Source organism: Felis catus, unplaced genomic scaffold (genome assembly GCF_018350175.1).
Source record: "Felis catus isolate Fca126 unplaced genomic scaffold, F.catus_Fca126_mat1.0 Un_scaffold_42, whole genome shotgun sequence".
NCBI lineage: Eukaryota > Metazoa > Chordata > Mammalia > Carnivora > Felidae > Felis > Felis catus.
Window position 1 is genome coordinate 325,726 of NW_025408537.1, and position 14,255 is coordinate 339,980.

At 43.6% G+C, this 14,255-nt stretch overlaps 1 long non-coding RNA gene across 13 annotated transcripts in view; it reads left to right on the forward strand.

Annotated features, from left to right (window-relative positions):
• The window catches only part of LOC109497123, a 115,666-nt gene extending 101,674 nt beyond the window's left edge, over positions 1 to 13,992 (forward strand). For 5 of the 13 annotated variants that reach the window (XR_006593663.1, XR_006593664.1, XR_006593661.1 and 2 more), the window contains 7 exons: positions 5,262 to 5,327; positions 8,714 to 8,806; positions 8,888 to 9,143; positions 9,924 to 10,082; positions 11,300 to 11,459; positions 12,771 to 13,039; positions 13,714 to 13,992. This is a non-coding gene — a long non-coding RNA (uncharacterized LOC109497123). Of the gene's footprint in view, positions 1 to 5,261; positions 5,328 to 8,713; positions 8,807 to 8,887; positions 9,144 to 9,836; positions 10,083 to 10,379; positions 11,460 to 12,770; positions 13,040 to 13,713 lie in introns of all 13 variants that reach the window. The other 8 variants (XR_006593662.1, XR_006593655.1, XR_006593654.1 and 5 more) reach the window with 8 other exon arrangements.
• Positions 13,993 to 14,255: the final 263 nt, after the last annotated feature.

The following is a 14,255-nucleotide window of genomic DNA, read 5'->3' on the forward strand; positions in this document are numbered from 1 at the left end:
GGAATGGCAGGGATCTATCAGTTAAATTTCCAGTACTGACTAGGAAATTATTTGCTGACCGGTGAAAGGTTACATTCCTGCAGGAATGAAATTAGGTTTAGTGACATGTGGCCTTAACGTAAGTAACTCCATGATGGGCCTGTGATTTTTCTTAACATTCCAAACCCAAATTTTTACACATACATTTTTTTTCATTAAATGTATAGCCCTAAATAATATTTTAGCCATCTACTGCCGGCTCAAAGATCATATCCTGTGAAACTCTGACCATCTCCTAATCATAGTTGAAGGTCGACTCTGTGGCTCTAAGATCTTTGTGGCTCTAAGTTACTTTGATCTATGTTACTAAGATCTTTGTGAGTATAGGTTACTGCTGGCCTTTTGAAGTCTTTGACGCAGGGACCCCCAGCCAGGTTGCTGACCCATCTCTTAGGCACAGAAGCACCCTTTCCACGTCACCCCGCCCTAAAGCGTTGTCTTTCCCTCTGGTACTTCTGGGACTTACCCTTTGGCAAGTCACATATCCTCATGCAAACATGTCAGTGTGGACCAGAGAAAGCTGCTTGCCTGTGACTCCCCCTTCATGGTCACATCTTATCCTTCTGAAACCCTTTGAACTCCCTATCGTTCTTCCAGTCTTTGAATATCTCTTTGATTTGGAAATATTTGATTCTCTTATATTCCTGCTAAAAGTATACGTGAAAATATTAAAGCAAGGGTTCTTTACAATAAGTGAGCCAGTCACAATGCTTCATCTGTCTGCGTGTATGTTTTTATTTTTGACAATGTTCAGGCATGATGTGACGTACATCCTGTAAAATCTGAGACTCATTCATGATCTAGCATAACCACCTTTATGGAAAGCCATTCAATGACATGCTCGTTCAAGATCAGAAAAACACTTAATTTACATACCACATAATAGAGTGTTATATACATACGTTATTATCTTAAAATATGTAAAGCTAGATATTTCTATGAAGTGTTTATCATGCATTCAGTTTTCTGTACCATGAATGCTGTTATTTAAATTAAACAATAGTAAGAACAACAAGAATAGGTACATGGCCATCACTAGTAACTAATACTGGAACTGGTTATATAATCTTATGTGTAGAAAAACCATGATTACTAATAATCTATTCTTTCATGATGGGTTTCTAGTTACCAAAAAAAATTGGGAAGATAATACTGAGTATCCACATACATCAGACTGTTTTCTCACTGTTGATGTCATAATGGTTGGTACATGATCACAATCAAGGTATCAAAGAGATATGGTAGTATGAAGTAAAGTTTATATCTGTATTCAGATTGCTTCGGTTTTAACCTCTCCTAGCCCAGACTCATCCCAGCTGCCACATTACAGTCATCCTGTCTCCTTAGGCTCCACTTGGCCATGATGATTTTTAGATTTTTCCATATTTTTCATAAGGTGCAAAGTTTTGAGGGTACGTTGGTACAATGTATTTTGTAGAATGATCCTTGGCTGGGATATGCCTAACGTTTGTTCAAATGCTTAAGCCAGAGTTATTGTGTTTTGGAGCAGAAGATCCAGAGGCATAGTGCCATCCATAATTATCACTTCACATAAAGATTGTTTACTCTGAATATTGCGGTCTTTTCTAGTTCCATACAAATTTTAGGACTGTTGTTCTGTGAAAACTGCTGTCGGTAATTTGATGGAAATTCCATTAATTCTGTCAATTGCTTTGGGAAGTATGGACATTTTCACTATATTTGTACTTCTGATCCATGAGTACGGAATGTCCTTCCATTTCTTTGTGTCATCTTGAATTTCTTTCATCACTGTTTTATACTTTTCTGAGTATAGGTCGCTCACCACTTTGGTTAGATTTATTCATAGATATCTTATTTTTGGCGTATGACTGTAAATGGGACTGTTTTCTTTAATGTCTCTTTCTACTGCTTCCATATTGTCTACAAATGCAACAGATTTCTGTACAATGATTTTGTATCCTGTGACATTGCTGAATTCATTTATCAGTTCTAACAGTTATTGGGTGCACTCATTAGGGTTTTCTATATATAGTGTCATGTAATCTGCAAATCGTTTCGTTTCGTTTGTCTGCTGGATGTGGCTAGGACTTCCAGGAATTTGTTTACTAAAAGTGGTATGAGGAAACATCCTTGTCTTCTTCATGACCTTACAGGAAAAGCGCTCAGATTTTCCCCATTAAGGTTGATTATAACTGCAGGGTTTTTATAGTTAACCTTTATGACGTTAATGTATGTTTCCTCTAAACCTACTTTAGGGGGTTACATGCATGAACGGATGCTGTACTTTGCAAATGTTCCTTTCTGCATGTATTGAAAGGACTGTATGGTTCTTTTCTTTTAATGTTTATTAATTTTGAGAGAGGCAGAGCGTGAGCAGGGGAGGGGCAGAGAGAGAGGGAGACATAGAATTCGAAGGAGGCTCTTGGATCTGAGCTTTCAGCACAGAGTCTGACGTGGGACATGAACTCAGGAATCATGAAGTCATGACCCGAGCTGATTTCAGACTGTTAAAGGATGAGCCACCCAGATGCCCCGATCATCTGGTTCTTATCCTTTCTCCTGTTGATGTATTGTATCACATTGATTGATTTGCGAATATTGAACCACCTTTGTAGCTTGGGAACAAATCCCACTCAATTGTGGGATATATTTACAGTTGTTATATCTTCTTTTTGGATTGTACCATTTACTGTTATAGACTGTCCTCCTCTGTCTCTTGTTATGTACTTTTTTAAGTGTATTTTTTTCTGATACAAGTATTGTTACTCCAGTTTTCTTTTGACATTCATTTGTGTGATGTTTCTCTATCCTCACTATCATTCTTGAGGTGTAAAGTGGGTCACTTGTAGGCATCTGAATCTGTTTTGTTTTTTCATCCGTTCTTACTCCCTACATCTCTAGATTGGAGCATTCACTCCATTTCCCACAAAATTGATTGATATGTATATATGTATTGCCATTTTATTGCCTGTTTTGTTGTGGTTTCTAGTGACTTTCTCTGATCCTTTCTTGCCTTTCTTTCATGTATTGCTTATTTTCTTTAGTGATATATTTTGATTTCCTTATCTCTATTCTTAGCATATGTATGACTGGTTTTAGGATTTGGCTACTGTTAGGTGTTTATAGAACCTCTTCTGCATTTAGCAGTTTGTATTAAGTTGATGGTCATTTACCTTTGAACCCATTACTTTCTCCTCCCTAGGTTTTTGGCAGATGTTATTATATTTCAAATCCATTTCTCTGAGTACTTTAACTGATTTTTTTTCCAGAAATGTTCATTTTTTACTTGAATTTGTCTTCTACCTCTATACTGTCACTGTTGGTCTCCCCTTTCCACTCAAAGAATCCCTCTTAATATTTCTTGCAGGACTGGTTTAGTGGTACAAACTCCTTTAGGTTTTGTTTGGGAAAGTCTGTGTCTCCTTCATCCTGAAAGATAGCCTTGCTGAATAGAGTATTCTTGGCTGCTGATTTTTCCATTCAGCACTTTGAATATGTGATGTCACTCACTTCTGGCTTGCCAAGTTTCTGTTCAGAAATATGTAGCTAGCCTTATGGGTCTTCCCTTCTAAGTTAAGGACTGTTTTGCTGCTTTTACGAGTTTTCTTTATTCTCACCCTAATTTGTAAGTTTGCTTACAAAAGTTTGTGTGTTGGCCTGATTTTGATGGGAGTTCTCTAGTCTCCTGGATGTGGATGTTTGTGTCCCTCCCCCAATTAGGGAAGTTTTCAGCTATTGTTTCCTCAAATAAATTTTCTTCCCCATTTTCTCTTCCTTCTGGACTCCTACAATACGAATACTATTATCTTTCCTGTAGTTACTGAGTTCCCTTAGTCTCATCTCACGTTGCAGAATTCTGTTCTCTCTCTTTGGTTCAATGTGATTAATTTCCACCACTCCGTCTTCGAGGTCACTAATTTGTTCGTCTGCTTCTTCCATCCCTCTGTTCACTCCAGCAAGCATGTTTCTCCTTTATTGTGTCCTCGGTGTCTAACTGTGTTATATCTTAACTCTGTCAGGGGTCTCACTCTTCTACTCATTCCACAACTCCAGTGAGTATCCTTATGATCATTGCTTTAAATTCTGTATCAGGTATGTTACTTATATCTCTTTGGCTTAGATCTCTGGCTGTGGCTTTGACTAGGTCTTTCATTGTGGCTAAACATCTCTGTGTGTCCATTTTGTCTGTCTCTCTGGCTCTATTTCTCTGTGTTAAGAAAGTCGCTGTGCCTTTTGATCTTGAAATTAACGACAGTATGAAAAAGAGGTCCTGGAGTCCTCAGCAGTGCACGTCTCCATTTATAGGACCTGGACCTTCAGGAGGATAGCGTATGGGTATTGCTCACTCCCTGCTGTTGTGTCTGGGTTACTTTTCCTTTCAGTGCAGGGGTCTGCACTGATTGCGTGTCTGTTGTGGGCTCTGCTTGCTCTCAGTGGTGTCAGTGGGACCCAGGCAGGCCAGCTGAGTCAAGAATCAAGAATCAGCATGAACACATGTGTCTCCTGTGGCCTAAGCATTGTGTGAAATGCCATGTTTACGTTGCGTCTCTACACAGGCAGGGACCTGGCTATCACTCATCCTTCTGGATCACCCGGTGCTGGGTCAGCTGACCTCCAAAGCGCCAGGATCTAAACTCAAGGGAATTCAGCCCCTCTGGGTTTTACTGCCAAATGTTATGGAGATTAGTCTTTCCTGTGTCAGCTCCCTCGTGTGAGGGCTCACTTTCTCTGCTCCTTCTGCAGGCAGCCAGCCTCCAACTTTCGGACCTTCCTAACCTTCCTGCTGCAGCTTCTATTTAGGTGCGGAGTTTGTTGTGCCAGTCTTGGATCCCTCTCTGGTTCATGGACTTGGATGTGGATGTTATGCAGTTGAAAACATGGGACAGCGTGAGCTCAGGGTCTGCTTACTCTGCTATTATTAATTTTTTAAGTGTATTATTTTGGATTTTTGAGACATGGGCAGACAGACTCATCTCACCCTTGCACTTCAGGATTAGAAAGGAACGTTCCCACATTTGCTTCTAGCATTTTATGTTTTGAAACTCTCTTTAATGAGGTATAATTTACATATAACAAAGAGCCTCAACTTAAAGGGTATAATTTGATGAAACTTGATCTCATGGATACAGCACCATGAAGTCCTATGGTTGCTCTCTAAACCTTAATCATGATCCCTTTGTGTCTAGAGCTAATGTTGCTTTTGGAGTAAGGACTTTTTTTTTTTTTTTTAACATTTTCAGATATTGCCCAGGTGGCTGAGGCCTGCACTAGGGTACCTACCTCCTTTTCGGATAGACTGTATTCCCGTAAGTATTGCCATCGCTCTACCTTTGGACTTTATCCTGCCTTGTATCTTTCAGTCTGTTCACTTAATTTTGTTGGAGTACTTTAATGCTGAGGGATGCATAATTGGATTGATTTTCACTGAATGGTACGAGCTGCAGTTCCAATGGTAACAGAAAGCACGTGCTTCCTGTGTTAGGTACTCAAGAGCAAGGCAGATACCCTGGGCACTTGAGCTGAGTATGTCACTCGGTGTTTTGCCAGCCCTCTTCCCTTCCGTGGGAGACAAGGGTCTCGTTTTGGTCACACAGAAATGTAGGTGAAGTCAGCAGAGAAGGGTCCCTTCTCTTCTCTTCCGTTTGTCTCTCAAACTCCCTGTCACTACCTTCTGCCTGGCCCTTTCCCTGACTCAATCCCCCAGGCCCACTGCTCCACTCCAGCCATGATCAGGTGTCCTCCAGCTGCTGGCCTCGGCTCTAGCCATCGCTCAGTGAGGAAGCTACAGGAGGATTATGTAGTCCATGGGTCTGATCAAGAAATCTCTGCTCCTCAGAATCCTCCTACACTTGGTGCTGTCTGTGGAGACCTGGCATCCTGGGCGTGGGTCTGACCCTTACTCCTCTACCACAGTCACTGCTGGTCCCTCATCCTTCTCCACCATTAGAACTCAGCCATTTCCTAAGGACAGATACCTGTCTGACCCCAAGGCACCATGGAGTCAGGGAATATTTCCAAAATAATTGAGCATAAGCACCCCATCAATCTAGATATAGGTAGTTCCCATCGCCCCGGAAAACTCCCTCAGGCTCCCCCGCACAAAGGGTGATCTTGCTTCTATCCTCCCTCACCACCATTTCTGGCACTTTGTTACCTGTGTGTACAGGAACCCCACTGTGTGCACTCAATGGGGAGCGAGAGTAGATGGCCCTAGAAGCAGACGCTGGCACAGAGACAAAACGATGAAACGTAGATTAGGGGACAGTAGGAAGGACAAAGTGGAGGGGACAGGATGGGCAGGGAAAGCATTCAGGTAGATCTGACACCTTCTTACAATGTATATGCAAACACGATTGTCTGTCACCGTGCACAGTCCTCTTCAATTTCAAAAGAGTTGTCCTATAAGGCAAAGAGATTTTGGTTTATTCCCCTGTGATCTTATGTTTTCCTACATGCATTCTGTCTTCTGTAGTTTATCTGTGGCCTCAGATGAGCACTTTAGTGTGCGGCTGCATCTGTGAGACTATGTGTAATAGAAAATGATTGTCTTCAGATCTAGGTCTCTGAATGTACACATTCTCATAATTATCTTCTCTTTCATTGTGTGACAGGGCCCGAATTCTAATAGAAAAACGAGGGACATTGTCTTATTTTTTAAAACAGTGATTCCCACTCCCTGGGCTGAGTTGTTAACAGTCTTAGTTTAATGAACTCCCGTGACCATCTTTTTTGGAGGATCATTGTGTGGCGATATCTTAATTGAAACTGTGAGAAGCGTGAGGGGACCGTTCCCAGAGATTTTGCAGACGCTTTATGCACTGAATGTCTTCTTTTTCTCTTGTTCTTAGAAAGAAATATTACCCCTGTTTTCACAGATAACACAGCTGTCATAATATTGTGAGAGAAGTTTGAGGAGATGCAAAGCTGTAGTCAGGGTGATGACAGGGGTCCAGCAGTGGTGTCATCTGGCCAGCCCTGAATTGTAGGATGACTCAGCTGATCTAGACCCTGTCCCCACTTTTAGTCTCTTGAGGGATATGAACTTGGGCATACAGTATTTTCATAAGACCAAGTTAAATACCTCATATATCCAGGGCTCTTTTCCCCCCACAAATATCCAGAACCTTCAGGAAAATGCAGGGAGACGAGAATCTTTTTAGGTGATTACCTGCGTGCACTTTGCACTGAGAGCGATCCCACATAGCAGTTCCGTATGGACCTCACACTCCCTGCTCAGGCTGTGGCTGGAATGACCTCCAACTGCATCTCACTGACCCCAACACCCTCCCCTCTGCACCTCCTCAAACTCTGCTTACTGTGCTCAACTTCCCTTCTATTCCTATATGATTCAAGGCTCCCCTGGTTTTGCCCTGGATCCTCACTGGTGTTTCCATGTTGGTGATCACCAGGTCTGCATCGTTTAATGAATGTCCCTCTGTCACACAGGACACCTGATGCTCTAAAAGTTAGGGGTGCACCTCATTCATTACAGAACCCAACACATTGTGTCTCCAACATATGCACCAGTACTGCTGATACGTCTGCTTTTGTGTAAAAACTCCTCTTTCATTTGACAAGAGAAACGTATAGCTCACTGTATTATAGGGACATGCCACTGCCCATTGTATGTATGTCCTGAGAAACTTGAGATATGCTACAGTGTCCTCAGGCAGTTTGTAGTTGGATTGCCAAGACTCACAACCGTCTCTACATCATTGCCACAAAGTCAATCATGAAGAAGATGAATATACTTTACCAGCCACTCAGCCAGTTCAGGTCATCTTAACAAATAGAGTAGGTGGAGGAGGGGGATGTGGCCTATAGCCCATGACTGGTGGTGAAGGGTGGTCCACGGGGCACAGCCTGCAAGGCAATCCTGGGAAAGGACCAGGACTCTTGCATACAAAATAGCCTGCGGAAAAGAAATGAGAGGTATGTTCATAGGAAAGAACAGAGCACCAACACCAGGAAAAAGCAGAAACCCAAAGCAGCAGTGCTCATATCCTACTAGCTTCCCCACCCCCAGGCTCCAAGAGGGCAACATCAGCGCCAAAATCTCTACCCACACTTTGGGTTCCACTTACAGCTTTGGGGTGGGGAATGGATGTGATTGGGATCAACTAGTGTCCCCACGTGTCTGGAAACATAGAAACGGCAAGGGCCCTTTTTCTCCAAGATTTATAGACTGAATACCACATTAAAAAGGTAGCATATTCCAGCTAGGAAGACATCTGTGTCCAGGATCACTCTCCCCCCTTCATCCCCCTCACCACAAAGGCTGTTTATTGTGTATATGAAGAACTACAGAATGAGAAGGAATGACAATACCAGTGTCCACACATGGAATCATAGCCCTCATGGCTCAAAGCTCTGCCTCTAAGCCCCTGCCTGTGCCCAATCTACTTCTGTCCCGACAATGGGGTCTCCTCCTCTCTGGAAGTGCTATCCATGGGCACAGAGACACATGGGGAGATGGGGATCCTGAGGACCTGCAGAGGACCTGGGAAAGTGTGCTCTTAGAGAAACAGGTAACCTATACCTGTTAGTTGGGTTCAGCTAAGTTATTTTACTTCGGAGGTACTTCTCAGCTTAAGTGCAGTACACTTTGCAGGGTAATTGTGTCCTCTGGAAAAATGAGCTGAAATTCTAAAAGACAAAATTAACACAAATGCACTTTGATGTCTGGTGTAAGTTTCCATGTTTTAGCTGTACCTGTGACACAGGACACGAGAGAATGTGCTCATGTGAATACAAGTGAAGGACACCGTGGGGACTTGCCACACAGGTAATTTTGGATTTTTTCTCTTCACAACTTAAGTTCCAGTGCATGTTTTCCATGACTGATATGCCACCTCTTATATTTCAGATATTTGTGCCCAGGGCACACCTGAAGGGACTCTGGACAGCATGTTTACCAAAATGCTGATGGGTATGAAATTTACATTCTAAAGGACACATACAAAAATATAAATTGGAGTGAAGGCAGTTCGCATTTTCAAATTGTAACGATACCCACAGATTTTTCTGAGTACGTTAAAATCCTCAATAGAAGGAAACAGGAGAGGAAGACACAGCAAGAGCAAAGATTCCACATTGAGGAGATCCACAAAGAATGAGGCAAGGTAGGAGACTTCCAAGTGGAGTGTGGTGTCATCCTCCTTGATTTATTCCTGGAACACATTAGAAAAGCCCTATGGCCCCCACCTTTAGGCATGCTTAGCTGCTCAAGTTACCACAAAAACATGCCAGCTGGGAAATAGGGAAGCCCGTAGACTCGGCAGTAAATGTTTTGCATTTGGGGGGGGGGGGAACAGCAGACAGACCATACGACACACAAACCAGAGACAATGGCAGGAGAGTGTCCTGTACAGAAAGATGTGGCGGTCCGTAAAGACTTAGAACTGAAAATGGCCACAGCATTTACTTTGTGCTTCTCGGCAGTTTTGGCAGAGCCAGTGTCGATGTCACTCTTGGTTGTGACATCTACTTCTGGACCTGCAAAAAGCCCCAGAAGGGATGCAGGTTTATTCTGATTTGAGTAGACTGTTTGGAGGTCAAAAACAAAACAAAACACCCTCCCCTCATACTTCTGACAACTTAAACTCTTTGTCCCAGTGAGATCCCAAATTACATGCACAGGGTGTCCCACATGCCTCTGGTGATACCCAAAAAGAACTTGAAGAACCATCCCTTATAACTTGATGAAGACTCCTAAAAGCCCTGACTCAGATGTATTCATCACTCATCAAACAACTATGGATGGCTGGGGGCACAACTAAATGGACATACATTACGTTGTGCCTCATGCCTCACAGATCCCAGCACGTGGACTGTGTACAGGGCATTTCTGCTGAAGCGCTATGTCTGATTTTCTGCATACGGCCCCATTCCTTCTCTATAAGAGACGCCTGTACCAACCCATGGTGGGGGAAAAGACGAAGATGAGATCCTGAGCAACTTGAGGATTGTGGTAATGGCAGCAGACACATTCCCCTTGCATCACAATGGTCTGTGGTACCGCCTCTGCACCTTGGCCCAGGACCTAACAGCAACAAAATAAGGTGAGTGTGTTTTACAAGTCAACTCCTAGTGCTCAGATCATCTTACCAAGTGTTGCAGGTGGAGGGGTTCCGGGTGGCCCCAGGGCCACCAAGGTTCAGGAGGTCGACGTGCCTAATAGTCCATGGGGGTGGGGCATGCAGAATCATCCAGTTAACGGAGGAGGTCCCCAGGATCCAGACTGCCCTGCAGAACAGAAGTGACAGCTACAGCCATATGTCAGACAAGAGAACCAATACCAAAAGCAGCTGTAACCCAGAGAAGAGTGTGTCAGCACCTGCCACCTTCTCTGCCACCAGGATCCAAGAGAGTAGCATCAGTACCTGAAAACTCTGTCCCTGCCACTGGATAGCACCTACAGCTTGGGGTAGTAGATGCAAGAGGTTAACCTACTGCCACCACACATCACTGCCCACGTCTGTGGAAGAAAATGGCAACGGTCCTGTCCTAACGGGTTAACAGAAGTAATTACAGATTAATGAAGTAGCATTCTCCAGACAGGCAGCCATCGATGTCCAGGTTCACCCTGCATCCCTCCTCTACGCCAACTCCAGATGCTCTGCTTTTGCTATATTAAGAACACACAAAAAATGAGTGGGAACAAATGGCTCATATTCTGCTCATGGAATCACAGCCACTCCTGGCAAAATATTCTGCAGCCGGACCCTCACTGTGCCTCCTCTGCTCCTCTCCCTGAGAAAGGAGTCTTCCCTCTTGAAGTGTTGTCAAAGGCCTCGGAGACCTGTGGGCAGTGGAGGATGCCTGGAATCTTGCAGGGGAAGGAGAGTCTTCTGTGAAGAACGAGTTACTTGTGGTGAATGTCTACAAAGCTCAGATGTGTTCATCTTAATTCATAGGGAATTCTGACTTTAAGCATACGACAGGACACAGAGTCATTATGTGCAATGGAAAAAAAGAGGGAGAATTTCACATAACAGATTTCACGCAAGTGTTTTGGTATAAAACTGGTATGTGTCATGAGACTATATCAGCTCTAACAGTGACTGGGGACACAACCAGCAACTGCTCATAGAAACACAATTGAAGGACACAGTGTGCAAATTGTTTTTACCTAAGGTATAGCTGGAGGATTCCAGACAAGTCATTTACCGACAAAGACGGACAGGTGATGAGTGATGATATTGGCTTTCTCTGTGACCACTCTAAATGGCACAGGGCACATAATAGAAAGTTGGAGTCATGATGTCGTTTCTAACAGGTTCATCTCCTAGCCAGAATCAAGAAAGGAAGACACAGCAGCCACACTGTTCCCACAGAGGTGAGGTCTGGAAAGGATCACCCAGGCCGGGAGACATCTGTTTGGAGTGTGCAGTCATCCTCCTCTCATTATTTCCTGAACCTCACGGAAAAACCTTAAGGTACTCAGTCTCTAAGCGCTTTTGGCTTCTAAACTTACCACAGAAAGCTGACAGACTAAAAATTGAGAAGCAACAAACAGACATATCACACAACACGCAAAACGAGACAAGGCCGGGAGAGCGTACTGTACATAAAGATGAGGGTTTCCCAAAAGAGTTACAACTGAGCATGGCCCCGGCATTTACCTTGCCCTTGTCTGCATTCTTGGTACAGTCAGAGCCGCTGTAACCCACAGAGGTTTCAGCAGTTTCTCGATTTACTAAAGACCCTAGAAGGGACAGAGGTTTATTCTGCTTTCAGAGGACTGTGCGGAATGAAAACAATCCCTCAACTCATTCCTCAAATATCTTAAACTTTTCCCTACAGTCAGGTCCCTCACCAGAGGCAGAGGGTATCCCAAATGCCTCAGGTGACCCCCAAGGTTAAGGGGGAGAACCGTGATAAAGACCTCACGGTGCCCTAGTTCATGTTGTTTCATAATTAATCACATAACTGTGGACAGGTCAGGTGCAAATAGCAATTTAGAATTCACCAGTAAAACAGTTTTCTCAGTATACATCATGGGAAATCACGATTTCATTACAGATCAGGAATTAGTCTGAGGATGCTTGGATTCAGCATCCGACTCTTAATTTTGGCTCAGGTCACGATCTCACAACTTGTGAATTCAAGATCAGCGTTGGGTTCCTCACTGACAGTGTGACGCCTGCTTGGCATTCTGTCTATGCGTCTCTCAAAATAAATAAACTTAACAAAAAAGAATAACATTGAGAACACTGGTTTGGTGTATAGCCTCAATGAGTCCTCAAGAAGGGTGCATTTCTTCAGGCAAATTGTTCAATCTCCCAGCTTATCTACAAGCTGCCTTCCACATGAGAGCAGTTAGTATATAAGGAAAGACTAATTTGACACTATTGAGAAAAGGAAAACTGTCAGAAGTTAGCAGTGGAGCTGCAGAGTTGCACTGATACCATCAGAGGACTAAGCTAAGCTTTATGGAACTTGAGTGGACGGATGTAGGGCTACAGTTCCCAAAACACACCAAAAGAAAGACTTTTCAAACTAGTGAATAAATGACCTTCTCCTCAAATAAACTAAAGTCTTCACATTGTGTCCGGGTGGGAAGAAAGTTTCCAGGCTCTTCAGACAGGGGGATGCTAGAGGAGGTGGGAGGGTCACCGTCAGAGGAGGGGCATGAGCTCCACCAGTCACAGGGACAAGTGCCTCATTGTCTGCGGCACCAGAGGAGAACACCCTTCTGTCACCCCTTCAGACCACCTGCCGTCCTTAGTGCGTGTGATTCTTTCCAGACCACACAGGAACAGGCTGCACAGCAGAAATTGGACTGCAGCACATCACAACGTGCTCCTTACCTCGCCTTGGAGGGTTCTTGCAGTGATTGGTTTCTGCCTCGTGTATCCCTCAGGCAGCCTCTTTGCTTCCATCCCGTCCAGTCTTGGATACAGAAAAATAATGGACTTCTATAAGAGTTGCAACACCACGTCGTCTACTAGACAACTAACAGTGCAGGCGTCATCCCTGGAAACACCCAAGTCAAATGACCACACCTGTATTTCAAGTAAGCGACCTCCCTGCCCTGCTCCGCCATCTCCCTGTCCCAGATCTGAGTCTTGATCCGGGGGAGAAAAAACACATCCACCTTCAGTCGGAAGGTGGTGGCACACTGTGCACCAAAGAAAGAGGAGGAAACAAGAAAACACTTGCCTAGTTGTCCTGAGCATTCATCTCGTGAACTGCAAGCGGAAAAAGCCAACAAGGAAAAGCCCGTGGTTAGGGATTCCAAGGGCCACTACACTCACCCGCATGAGGTGCTAAGGGTTCAGTATGTCAGGCAGAACTCAGGTTACCTGGTATCTAAAGGTGAGCTCTGCCTGCTGCAGCTGTTCCCGTGTTTGTTCAATTTGTTGCCTGTGAGTTACAATTGCTCTTGTCAGATAAGGCCCAATATTGGGTATGATTTTAAATAAGCTGCCCACGTTCCCACCAACCTCATATCTGTCCCCTGATACAATTTATTCTTACACATGAAACACTTTGCCCATGATTATCAATGTACAGTAGGATCAAAGCTATTGTCACATCCTTTCCTTACTCATTATCCCATGCCTGTAGGGTTCAGAGTTCATAGAATTCCTTCCCATTTTCAATCTTTCTCTAACTCATCATGTGACAAGTGTCTTTTATCATAAAGATCTATTCTTCTATAACTTATATCCTCACCATGTTTCCCAGGGTTGCAAAGACGAGGGCCATGAAATGGCACTACCACGTTGATGGGTATGATTCATTGTACGACACACTGCTTTCCTACAGATGACGACAATTGACACCACCCCCGAGGAATGTTAGCATGGACAAAGTTTCCACACAGTCTGGTCACTACTTGAGATCTGCAAATGTTTAGAAACTTAATTATTTTATTCTTTCTAAAACTTACCTTTTTTATCTGTTAATACTCTATGCATATGTTGACTTTAAACTTTTCAAAAAGATTAAAAACCAAAAAATGAACAGCGGTTTCATGAGCTCCTGGTAATTACTAGCTGAACTCACTTGTACTTGTTTATTTCTTCTGTAGCTATTTTCTTTTTTTTCCCTAATGTCTATTTATTTTTGAGACAGAGAGAGAGAGAGAGCACATGCATGAGCGGGGGAGGGACAGAGAGAGATGTAACAGAATCTGAAACAGGCTCCAGGCTCTGGCCTGTCAGCACAGAGCCTGACACGGGGCTCGAACTCACGGACTGTGAAATTATGACCTGAGCTGAAGTTGG